Source organism: Serinus canaria, chromosome 1A (assembly GCF_022539315.1).
Source record: "Serinus canaria isolate serCan28SL12 chromosome 1A, serCan2020, whole genome shotgun sequence".
In the NCBI taxonomy this organism is placed as follows: Eukaryota; Metazoa; Chordata; class Aves; order Passeriformes; family Fringillidae; genus Serinus; species Serinus canaria.
In genome coordinates, this window is record NC_066314.1 from 3,798,321 (window position 1) to 3,811,785 (window position 13,465).

The following is a 13,465-nucleotide window of genomic DNA, read 5'->3' on the forward strand; positions in this document are numbered from 1 at the left end:
GAAACTTCACCTAAGAAATGCTGTTAGCTCCTCTCTGACCTGCCAATAATCCCATTCTGAAGTGACTTAAATAAAAAAAAAATTTAAAAAATCAAAGGAGTAAAAAAGCCATAAGGCAATACAGAAAGTGATTTGGGTTTATTTTTCAGTTTGTATCAGCAAACGTTTTGTTGTTGTATTAACCTTAGGGTAAGACTCAGATCTCTCTATTGACTTTGATACTGGGTATTGGGTTGATATTTCTATATTTCTATATATATTTATATATTGTCTTGGGTGTGTAAGAACAAGTTTATCTTCAGCAGTGCCATTTGTTTTGGTTTCTTAGTGGAAGATGTTCTTTGTCAAGATGAAAAAAAATCAGTGAGGCGGACACAAGAAATTTTCAAGACTGGGAAAGTAAATATTTTGACATTCACTCACACTTTTGAGAAACACACATCTGTAGCTGGAGCAGCTGTGGCAGTCTCTTTGGATGGCACCACCTCCCGGTTTTCAGTCTGTTCAATAACTCTCAGATTTTAGAACGCAGAGATTAAATCAGGAGTTTGGGAGAAGTGGTTCTGTAAAGCAAAGCCACTGCAAATATCCCCTTTGCTCCTCCTCTGGGGCACACAGGGGATGGAAAGCAGAGAAAAGGCAACTGACTCTGCAGCCCTGGCAAGGTGGGAATTGAACTGTTTGGCTTTTAGACAGCCAAAATATTCATTTTTTCCCTCATCTATTTCCCAGAAGCACAAAGCATGGTAGATGAGAGAAAAGCACTTTTCTAGCTAGTTTAATCCAAGCATGACACCTGGAAACTTCTCTGAACAGTTCATGTTACACCACAATTCCTACTGAAGATGGATTCTGAAATCCTTTGCTTTTCATTTTTGTGTCCCATCAACAACAGAACAATTTGCTTTTTTTTTCACCTCCAAGCCTCTGCAGTGTGAGGGTACATTCATCCACGAGATCAGCACAGTCCAGCAGGATTATTAAGTCTGTCCAAACTCTTTTGCAACCACTCATATTTGAGGAGAGGCAGGTGGAGGTTGTGTTTTGATTTGCAAACTCTAGGATGCAGCAATTGATTTAATAGTTTAATAATTAATCAGGGAGAGAAGACCGAAGGCATTTGTGAAGGGCTGATGGGAAATCAATGGCAAGGAGAGCACGTTGCTGCTCAGAAATCAGGAGTGCATCAGACTGGGCTGGGAAAAATAATCCTGTGAATATTTAGAGAGACTGGAAATATTCAGTTTCACTTAGAGTAGGGCTTTGGCTTTTTATCTTTGCGAGCAGAAGTGGCTGAAGACACCTCTGGCTTTGTGAGGTGAAAAGAGGAGGACATTTGGCTCTCCAGTGCTGGTGATGGAGGGGAGCCATGGCAAGGTTGATCCTCTCCCTTGATGTTCTCTCTTTTCTGTGCTTGATACCCTGAGACTGCTCCTTCCCAGGGATCGCATAAAGCAGGTTTTGTTAGAAGAAAAAGATATTTTTTAACTTCAGGAAATGGACTCTGCACTGCCTTTTTGGGTGGAACTCACAATCAAATACCTCTAAGCTAAACTTCTGCTAGCCAGTTGTGATTGGGGGAAGAGATTATTAATTAATTTAATTTAAAAAAAACCCAATGCCAAATAAGAAACACAAAGGAAATGGCTTTATAATGTGCTCTGATTTTTCCTCTGCCCAGAGAAAATGTTTTTATCTGACTCATCTGAGCAACTTCAGCTGCCTCTTGGCAACTGAGATTGACTACAGTTAAATAATTTTATTTCTTTATTTTGCAGGTTTGTTTCCAGTTGCACTTTTTGGGGTTAAACACCAGCCAATGAATAGAACATGAGAAGCAGTTCCCTGGATTCATTGTCATTTGAATAAGACACCCAGCAGTTCTTACACTATAAAAAAAAATGCACCAAACTGTTAATTGATTTTTAAAGGAGAATTATGGTGCTTTTAACAAGCCACTTATCTTGCTAAGCATTGCTGGGGTAGTGTATCTTCCCCCGAAATGGCTGTTCCACAATGTGAGTCCCTAATTGCTTATAAAGCACACTGTTTATTGAGTATTAGCTCTGGCATAGCTGTTTATTACAGGAGTGCATTGCTCCATGCTTGTAAAAAGCCATCCAACTTAAATATGCCCTGCCTTGTCTCTTGCCCTCTGATGAACACACGCTCTCCATCCCTAAGTTTGCAGTGGGAAGGTGTCGGGTTTGTTGTTGTTGGAAAAGCTCCCAAGGTATTAAAAGTCTTTTTTCTCAGCCCTGTGCTCAAAGAAGAAGTTGGGATTCCTCCACTCTGGTTCTCAAAGTTGTTTATTTTCTCTTCTCTATGACATTCTTTTTTGGACCTGTGGAGATCTCTCCAGCAGGTTGGGTTGAGGTACACTGACCATCCTTGGGGCAGTGTTATCTTTTTATACTAGAAACTATATGTACTTTAGTTACAATAATTTTCCAATATCTATCACCTATTACAGTCTGTCTCTATTCTAAACCAATCCAGAAGTGCCACCATCACAGCAGAAGATGGAGGACAAGAAGAAGAAGAAGAAGAAGAAGGATGGGACAGGCCCAGATTCCTCCATCTTGACTCTCGAACCCCCATTCTAAATCCCCAAAATTCTACTTTTTCACCCTGTGCCAAATTCACTGTCATTCTACTCAAACTCTTGTGGCTTGTAACTCCTCACACAAAGTTGGGAATTGTTTCCATGTCTAAAAACAAAGGCACAGGTGGTTTTGACTCCGTGCCAAGGTCTCTGAGCCCCCTGCCAGGGTTTCGAGTCCTCCAGGGCAGTCAGAGGAATGTCCTGGGTTCCAACAGGGAGGGAAAAGTATTAGCAGAGCTGTGGAGAGCTGGAGAAGGTTGCCTGGTAACTGTGAGGAAAGGATCTGACTCGGGAGCGTATCGACTATTTATTATCTGCCTGCAATTAACAGGTCAGTGACCCAGGGAAACATTTCAGATGAAGTCAAACCATCAGCTGGACAAATGTGCCTCAAGTCCTGCTGTGTGCTGGACCCATGCAGGAGGGATGAATCAGTGGCAGGCTGGTCCTGCAGCCTCTTGCTCCTGGGCCACGTGCTGTGTTATCATCATGAGACGTGAAGCCTTCGGCTCCTGTGATCTACAGGCAGCAGGGATGCATTTGCCTTCCTATTCCATGGGGATTTGTCACTCCTTTTCCTGGGATGGGTGGTGTTTTCAGCTGTAGGGAGGAAAATGCCAGCAGAGAGAGAACACAAGGGCATAGATATGCTGGCATTGTTTAGTTATAGCTTGTTTTTCAGCCCTGGAATGACTTCTCCGATATGCTGCTCCTGTGAGGAGTGAGGAAGTGGATTTATCATCCCCTGGTCTCCCCTGTAAAACTGAAGCTGGCAGGTAGGAGGATGGTCGAGTTTGACACTCAGCTTCTGATTTCTTCTTCCCCATAAAGTTAGAAAACCTGTTTTCCTGTCAGCAGAACTGCCTGGGCTGTCAGAGTCACTGAAGAAGTGTTTTCTGGGTTTGACTGAGATTGGCCAAACCCAGAAAACACAGGGCAGAAAAATTGAGCAGTGGGGTGGGATTTGCTGAATGAACAACTCTAGTAATCATGTTTTATTGCCCTCTTCAGTTGTTTTTCTTGATCTCAGGATTCAACTTGCACTGGTTTTGTGGTGTTTTTATCCGTGGCCATGTCCCCAGACTCTTCACAAAGGAATGTAACAAGATGGGTTTGGCCTCTTCTCACCTCTTCTCACAGCTAGAGACAGAACAAGGGGAAATGGCCTCAAGTTGTGACAGGGAGGTTCAGGTTGGATATTAGATAAAATTTCTTCACAGGGAGATTCAGGTTGGATATTAGATAGAATTTCTTCACTGGAAAAATGGTTAAGCATTTTAGGCTCCATAGGGAAGTGGTGGAATCACCATCCAGGAAAGTGTTCAAAAAACAAATGTATGTGGCACTTTGTGGTATGGTTTAGTGGGCCTGGTGTTATTTGGTCAAAAGCTGGAGTTGCTCTTGAAGGTCTTTTCAAGCTTTAATAATTCTTTGATTCCCAGAGATCAATCCTCAGACAAAGAAGATCTTGGGGGACTTGGCACTGGAGTTTAATTTTGCATCTTAGCATCTGTGTGCTTCTTGCAAATACAATTTCTCCATTCCTCTGTCCACTGAAGCCATTACAACATTTTGTTGGGAAAAGGAGAATTATATGAGACTGGCATGTCATATTCAGATTTAAAGGCATCCAAGTGAGGTTTGCATAGAGATTTCTGCTGTTTGAGATCTAGTTAGACCTTTGTTGATGAGCTGGATGAATTCTTAGTGTTTCATCTGTCTTGTCAACCTATTCTAATGCAAGATTTCCCCCTGCTTAATCTCTCAGACACTTTATTTCGTTAGCAGCAGAACACAGTATCGTGTTCTTTTGCAGTATTCTCAGGAGCTTTATGAATCCTCCAAAAGACCTTTAAAATTAGAAATTACCAGCCATCTTTGTACCACCAAAGCTGTGTAACAGTCAATTTCCAGACTGTTTGAAATCAAATACTGTTGCCCCACTTAATGCCATGATTTGGATAAGTTGATTTCTAAGGGAGCTCAGGAAGCTGCAGCAACTTTCTTTTAAGTGAAAGTGGCTTTGAAGGAGACCATTTGGGATTTCAAATGGCCTTAAATGGAAAAATCCAAATCCACAGTAAAACTAAACAGGAAGGTCTCTGGAGATGATGTGCTTCAGTGAGCTTCACTCACTAAGCTTATTAAGAAAAATGTCAGCAAATACGACACTGAAAAATCCACAGCGTATATCTGCTACCATCAGAAATGTTACAGTCTGAGACTGCACTGCTCTGTATTTGTATCCACTGGTTAATTAAATTACACAGTGTTAGTTTAACTCACTGGGAAAAGATTTTCCTTTGGTACAAATATCTGAGTTAAATGCTGTGGCTGCAGCACAGAAAAGGCATGATTACGCAATTTATAAATAGAGAGAGATGCATAGACAGATATTTAATTTCAGGTATATATAATTTTTATAGTTTTACAGTTGATCTGCTCCAGATCAACAAGCTGTGCTAAACTACATCTCATTTTGCACACAGATACCAATTCTTGATGTTGGAATATTGTCAATATCAGTTTAATCACTTTATTAAAGTGAAAAAAACAAGTATTTGACTGTGTACTCTCAAAACACCATAATTGTAAATATTTTAGCATTTATTCACACCTTTGTAACATTTTAAAAATTAATTAAATGCCTGTTTGTTGATCTGGAAAGGATTACAGGTTAGGTTGAGTATGAAATCAGCCTGGAGAGGTCACACCAGTCTCAAGGAAGATCCTTCCAGTACCTACAACCAAACTTCTTATCTAGACCAGTTTTACAGTCAGTGGGGCACTGCACTTTCAGGAAATCATTCACATCATTGTAAAATAATTGTCTACAATCAGTCACATGGATTCTAAAGGTGAGTATTTGTGTCCATTGGCTCTACTGGGAGCTGGGTGTTGACAGCTCAAATGTGTGCTGTACCCTGCATAGGTGGAATTAATCTAACACACAAGGGGTTGCATATCTGATCAGCTGAATTCTTACCTGTGCCATCTGCAGTCACTGGAAAACAAAGGGCTCTTCACAGACACTCAAGTCAGCATCTGCTGATGCAACCACAGCTCGTTGCCTTGGAGGTTCAGGCCTGAAAGAAGAAAAGTAACAGAAGAAAGGTGGTGAGTTATCTTTGAGCTTGTCTCTTTTGCACACTCTGGCCTTTTTGCAACTGATTCCTGCTTCTGTTCTGACAGAATCACCAAAGACTTTTGAAGCAGAACTCAGAAAACTTCAAGAACCTAAGTGGTTGAAAACATCCAGAATAATTTATCCTTATTGCTTTTCCCATCCACACCTGGTCTCCAGCTCTTCTCTCTTGATGCTGTGTTGCTTGGGCCCTGCTGTCCTGTTTCCTTCTGAAGACATCAATTGTTCCTGACTAAAATCTTCAACAGGATCATGAGCCAAGTAGGGAAGGACCTTTTAGATCAGTTTGGTTGCATTCCAAGTTAATTGAATTGATCTATCACCTCCACTTGTGTAAGGGTGAAGTGAGTAAAAGAGGTCAAGAAATAGATTCTGTGGGTTATCTTAGGTCACAAGACACTCTGATTAGGCTTGGATAACTTGGATAACCTTGGTGCAATTACTCTGATCTGCCCAATCACAGTTGGATGAGCAGATAATTACCAGGAAAAAAATTAATTACATGGATTTGTTTGAGCTGTGGTCATAATAAACACTGTGGTGATAATAAACTTATCTATGTGATAAGATGTGATAAGATATTAAAAAAAAAAAAACATAAGCTCAACAAGATGAGTTGGGATGGGCTGCAGGTGCTTACAAGTGAAATAGGTTGGAATTATTTTCTTCCTAGATGTCACTTAGCAGAGTACCTGTGGCTCTACTGAGAAGCTCTTGAAGCCACTCTAAATATCATGAGCCCAGGAAGATATTTGGTAAGCAAAGGAACATCTTTGAGTGCCATGGCAGTACAGGTTGAGTTATGATATATTTGCCTACATCCTACCCTGGGTGATCTTTAAAGTCAGTTCCAACCCAAACCATCCTGTGAAACCAATGATTCTACTTTTACCAGAAGAGCATGGGATTTAAACCACAGATCTGGGGTTTTGTCTTACCATTCCTCCTTAAAAATGGCCAGTTCCAACCATTCCTGAAATCCTGTCTGGATTAATTTCCACTGAGAGAACAATAACAGAGGTTTCTTCATCTGGACTGGTCACCTATCCTCTTTTCTGAGTGGAGGCAAGGAGATTTTGTGCACCCCTCATTTCCTCCTAAGGTGACCATCCAAAACAGTTCACACCTGAGGAGTATTTGATTCCTTCCATGATCTGTAAGAGCAGGTGCCATTTCAACTCTAGATTCATCTTCTATTTCAGTGCATGGCAGCCCTGCAGTATAACCCTTTTAGTCAAATCCTTACAGAACAATCCTTTTCCAGCACAATCAGGTGAACAGAGCAGATTTACCAGCTCCAAATAACTTTTTCTCAAACCAATCCCTCCCTTCAGCAAGGCCTTGCTCATGCCATGGGGCCTCCAGCCGAGACTCTCCTTCTTTTCTCTTTTGCCTCCTAAGGAGTTGCTAAAATAACTTGTTTAGTGAGTCTGCTGTCAAAATCATGCTTTGATCTGCCTGTGCTTTCCTCCACAGTGTTGGTATGGATGTAATCAATTTGTAAGAAGGTAATCATGCTGCTTTGCTTCTTTTCCTAAGCCTGCAGTAGATAAATGTATTAATGCTGTGATAACAATCTTGGAGCTGCTTCTAATCCAGTATTAACTCTCCCATTGACCTGTTTGCTGTATTATTCATGGTTTTTAAAGGAGGATATTGAAGCCCAAATTACCATTACTTTGCTTAAATCTGGACACACATCACTGAGAAAACCATGAGACAGGGCAGGGGAGTTGGTCATGGGAGGAGAAGGAATGGTGGGATGACCACAAAGGAAGAAATCCTCACACACAGGGACAGAAAACAACCAACCACATAAACCCAGCCCCAAACTCATCCAACAGAGGACCATTTTTAAATGACCTCAGAAGTGGTAGAAAGGAAAAATTGGTGGGGCCATCCTGAACCCATCTTATCCCACCTGAAATGTTGTCCCTCTGCATTCATTGAGATGTAAAGCCAGAAAAAAAACCCCTTTCTATTTACAAAGAGTAGCTTTTGTAAACACACTTTTCTAGTGATGGCTATTTTATTGTCTGACTGATGCACTGTGGGGAGCACAATTCTAAGTTTTCCTGTAGGCTACATTTTTTTATTTTACAGCCAGATGTCACAATAAAATTGTATAAGAAGAAACGATACAAATAAGATGTCAAATTGAGAAAAAATAATCAGCTCAGGGAGGAGAAAAACACATTTCAGTCTTCAAAACATCAGCAGAAACTCTTATAGTTCCATTATAAAAATAGATTACATTCTTAATGTAAAGGTCTGATATGCTCTGTAATATTATATTGTCCTGCATAGAGTTATTTTGTGAAAAAGCTCTATTATAAATATTCTCTTGCTAAATCTTTTCCACTGTACCTTATAAATACATAAAATCTATTTGCAACTCAGTTTTGGTTACCACTTTGAGGCATTTTGAGGAAAAGCACCATAAGGGTTGATCGTTCTCCATCACATTTGAGGGGTGACTTTTATGTGTTTACCACATATTTTGATAAAGGGGGCCCCAGAGGCAGCTGAATTACTGAAATTCTGCTGAAGTCAGAGCATTAAGAAGGTGCAGTGTTTTAGGCTTAGTATGTGATATTTATATAATATTTAAGATATTGAAATCATTTAAGGTGGGTTTTTTGTAATCCAAAAAACCCACCTTAAATGGGGTGGAAGACCAGAATTCAATTTCCTTGACCTGCAGGAATTTGTAATCACATTCATCCTTTTTAATGGAAACTTTGAGGTGTAACACAAGGAGGAGTTTTGCTCTCTCTTCTTGGAGCCATACAATGCATCTTGAAATCTGTTCAAGGGAAGCAAAAATAAAAATCATATAGGTTGCTAAGTTGGGGATTTTTTTTTCTGGAGCCCTAGGCCACCATGAAAAGTAGGTCTGATGTTTCTTTATGCTATATTTATATGCCTCTACCTGACTGTAGAAAAACCTGTTAGAGGGAACTACGGAGAAGGGAGTGTCCCTTGTGCTCTTGAGTCCCTGCCCTCCAGACCACATCTGCAGCCCCTCTCCAATGCCTGTTTGAACATATTGTGCAAAGCAGAAAGAATCAGACCACAGAATTATAGAATTGTCTGCATTGGAAGGAACATTTTAAGGCCAGCTAGTCCAATCCCAGAATGCAGATGCAGAACATCACCAATCATTTATGGTGCTGGGTTAATGGTTGTACCTAATGTCCTCAGAGGTGTTTTCCAAAGCTAATGATTCTATGATTTACATCCTCCAAGGCAGAGAAGGGCACTGAACAACATCTGAGACTCTGGAGTCTCCAAAACCTCAGCTGTTCTCTTCCCCAGTGGATAAAAATCACCTTAGTCTACTCTCCTATTGTCACAAATTATCAAAATATAAATTAACCACTTTGAATGAAACCTCTCTGCTAATTCATAGGAATGCTGTGTTAGGTGCCCCCCAACCCTCTTTTTTTTTTAAATTTATTTTTAGTTAATATGAAAAAAGTTTATTATTTTTATCTTGAATCAAGTTGAACTGGATGTTTGCATTACCTTCAATTTTGAGGGCGGACAAGGGGCCAGCCCCCAGACAGTTTTTTATTTTGCACAGCCACCAGGATCAGGCACATGGTGCGAGTTTATAAACCAGTGTCATAGCAAGTTCTGCATGAAAACCTGTTCTGAGAGAGCAAGAACACATTCCACTCAATAAAAGAATAATAAAGTGTCAGGTAGGAAATAAATATTGAAATGCATTTCCCACCAGGGAAATCTCTTTGCAGTAACTAATTTAGATGGAGAATAAAACAAAAAGGCCCCATATCTCAACCTTGGCAATAACCCGTCACCAAGCAGCACTCACCTCTTGTCTCTGCTCAGACCTGATGCCTGCATGGGAAGAAGAGGTGACAACTGCTTTGCTGTCTCCCTTTATAAATCAAATCAAATCATATAAATCATAAAGAAAGGAGTTCTTACAAAATAATAACAGTGCATTAGGGTCCCTTGGACATTCTTGAGCAGCAAGGACAAGGTTTTTCCTCTCAGTGCTGTCAGTAATTATGTGAGATACCACAGGTGAAGGGATTGCTTTGGAATTCCATTAAGAAATTAAACTTCTTTCATGGTGAAGGCAAAGCTTTTCAGTTGCTGGTGGTGGTTTTCTTGTTTAAACTTCTCTGGAGATTAAACCTGGGGCTGGGTGAACCATGCAGAAGGGATGGCAGGGTGTTAACCTGCTGGGTTCTGTGGTGGCATAGGCTGGAGACCATGACAAGATGAGTGATGTTTGACTTCTCTGGAAACAGCAGCAACAAAGTGATGGCTAGGACCCACACAGACTGTCCGTGCTGTCCCCTGTGTCCTTGTCCTTCACCTTGTGCTCCCTTTCAGGGACCAACTTCCCACTGTGTCCCTGCCTTTCCCTGCACCACCTCTCGTGGTGGCTTCGTGGGTCTGGCTGGCACAGATACATCTGTGGGGTTACACCTATCCTGGGGATGCATTCTCCACCTGGGATGGGCTGGTATTGAAACCTTTCCCTGGAAAACCAGATCTTTGCCCCTCTGTGATCACAGGGAAGGTCACAGCTCTCTTTTCTTGTCTCCATTCTCCTGGAAGGAAAAGTGGGGTGAGCAGCACAGTGCCTTCACAGCAAATGGAAGGAAAACAAAGAAAAAAGAAAAAGTACAAAGAAGAAAAAGCCACCAAGGATCACTGTTCCTGCCTGCAAAAGCCCATGTCTGAGTTGTTCCCACTCTGGAAAATATTTCTTTCATCCCTGACTACCTGGTGTAAAGAATCAAGGTCTACTCACAGTCCTTCTCTGATGTCACCTGTCAATGTGCAGAATCCAGAAGATTAGAGTGACCCTTTCTGTCACCATCGCATTTTCTGAAAAATCATCTTTACCCAGGATTTCTTCTTCTGGAAAGCTGAGAAGCCTCAGAGAAAAAGGAAAACAATATTATCTCATTTTCTTCTCCTGTGTTTTGCTGCTTTGGAATGTGGTTGGAGATTGTTTATCCAACATGTGAATTGTTTTTACTTTGTTTTTACAGAGTCCAGCTGTGTCGGACTCTGAGGAGAGAGTCATGAGTTTTTCATTAGTATCTTGTTAAGCCTTCTGTAAATATCCTTTCTCTGTTTTTTAGTTTTAGTATAGCAATATAATATAAGAATAGAATAGAATAGAATAGAATAGAATAGAATAGAATAGAATAGAATAGAATAGAATAGAATAGAATAGAATAGAATAGAATTCTAAGAACCTTGAGTCAGATCCATCTTTCCTCCCCATGATAGGGGACCTTGATAATACCACACATTTCCTAAAGACTTATAAGGGAATTTTCTTTAAACACCAATATCTACCCTCCCATATGCTTTGTAACCTCTGGGTAAGCTCTTCCTCCATCATGCCTCTTGGATAACCTCTCCCAACCCCTTCAGTGCCCATTTCTGTGCTCCACAAGTCAGTCCAGGCACAAGGTTGTTGCTCTCATAGACCTCTAGGATTTGGTTGTGCCCTCCTGGGATGCCTGAGATGGCCCCTATGGGGCTGATGGAGGACAGAAAGGAAAGGTTCATTTTTGGAGCAGCACTGGTAGTGATTGGTACATGCTTGCACATTTGAATATTCTGTTTTCTGTATTTTCCTTAAAATATTAATAGAGATCTTCATATACCCATAAATATTAATATATTCTTACATTAATAAAAATATCATTATGCTTATAGAATAGCTTCTCGCTGATGATGCAGGCCTGAGTTTCCACAGAAAAGAGCACAGCTCATCCATCCAATATGAGATAACATATATTTCTACAGCCTGAAAAACAACCTCAAAAACTTGGTGTGCTCTGGAAAGGGAGGAGAATATGAAGGAAAGCAATTTTACTGCACAGGTAACATCAGTCCAGAAATGTCCATGACTGTAGGTGGAAACACCTACACTGGAAGTTGTTACAGATATGCTGTTGGCTACCATGAGAAACAGGGAATTGTAAATGGACCATTATTGATCTCACTGATTTTAAACTTCTGAACTAGTGCAGGACAAATCATTCTATTGGAAATGTTACATGTCTCCAGTAACTTTTTAAAAAGTACAAATATCCCCATCAAGAAAGAAATGTCCTGTCCATCCCTGAATTCCCAGTGGTAATACATAGCAAGAACTGCTCTCACCACTCTCACCCTACACCTGCAGTGAGAGATTTCTTCATCTCATGTTCATTTTGCTCAGGCATCCCATCAATATCTCCTCAGAAGTCCCAGGGATAAGGAAACTTGTCTTCGTGCTACAACTGTAAAGCATGATGTAATTTTATGTGAATGATGCATTAAAATAAACAACTGTGTGTTCCTGTGTCTAAGGGTCTCAAGCCCAGAAAATTAATTGCCCATCTCACTTTACAGCTTTCCCATTGGCACCTTGAAGAAGTGGCTCATTAACGAGTGAAGGAGGATGCAGAAGGGGGGGAAAATCCAATTTCTAGCTTGCAGTATTTTGCTAAAAACGTTGATAACAATTTCTACTATTAGTCTCTGTCAGAAATGCCAGAGTCATTACTGAGCTGGTGTGGCCAGAGGGCACCCTGCATCACAGCTCACTGTGGAGTCTGAATAAACATTGCAAAGCACTGAAAACACTCTGTGCTTGAAAGTTTTCAAGTCCTTAGAGTACTCTGCTCTGTTGGTGGAAGGCAGTTGAGCTGGAAGGAAATCTCACCTTCTGCTTTCCATCTCTGAGCTCAATCAGTGTAGTTTTGTTGTTGTCCCAGGCTGCCTCTGTGCAGGTGTGGCTGACTGAGACATACCTGAGTGTCTGATCCAGGCAGCAAATTCCATCCACACAGGGTCCCCTCTGAGCACATCCCCTTTGGGGAGGGGAATTCAACAAGCTTTCTCCATCAGGAGGTCAGGACTTGGATGTGAAGACAGAAGAGTGCTTGGCTGGCATGCACTGAGCTGTCAATGCAGATCAAAACCCTTGCTGCCCTAAAGCACAGTAATTGTAAGTTGTGAGTGGCTGCCTGTGCCTCCATCAGGACCACATACCTGAGAGGAGCAGGAAAACATCTTTGAAAGTGTTCCCAGTGTTTCAGACAAATCACAGAATATTCTGAGTTGGAAGGGACCCACAAGGATCATCAAGTCCAACTCCTGACCCTGCACAGACACCCCAACAATCCCACCATGTGCCTTTTTCTGCCTTTTGTGGTTTAAAATCCTAGAGCTCACATTGCCCAGGGATTTCCATAGGAGCTGGGTGCTGAAGGGACATCGTGAATCTGGCTTTACACGTTCCTGAGCACAAAAGTACCCATCAGCTGCAGCATCCAAGAGGTTTGAGATCTACTGTCTTTCCTGCTGACTCTGCTCTGTGTAAGTGAAGCAATGATTCACCTTTTGGACATACTGCAAGGATTAGTTAATGTTTGGGGAAGCGTTTTAATGATATGAAGTGTGGTAAAAATGCTAAGTATTATTATTGTTCCACTTTGTCTTCCACTTAAATAGAAAGAGGGATTGTACAGCTACTTCCCAAGTGTCTCCCAAGGGTGTTTCTAAAGCAATTATGTTGGCTGACACTTTCAAGCCTCAGAAAATGGAAACGATTCAGAGGCTGACCAATCAGCCCCTTTACCAGCAGATGAATCTAACGACTTCAAAGCTATTCATTAAGCAGTCCTATGAATTGATTACATAAATTAGCATGCTGCTGACAAGGCAGG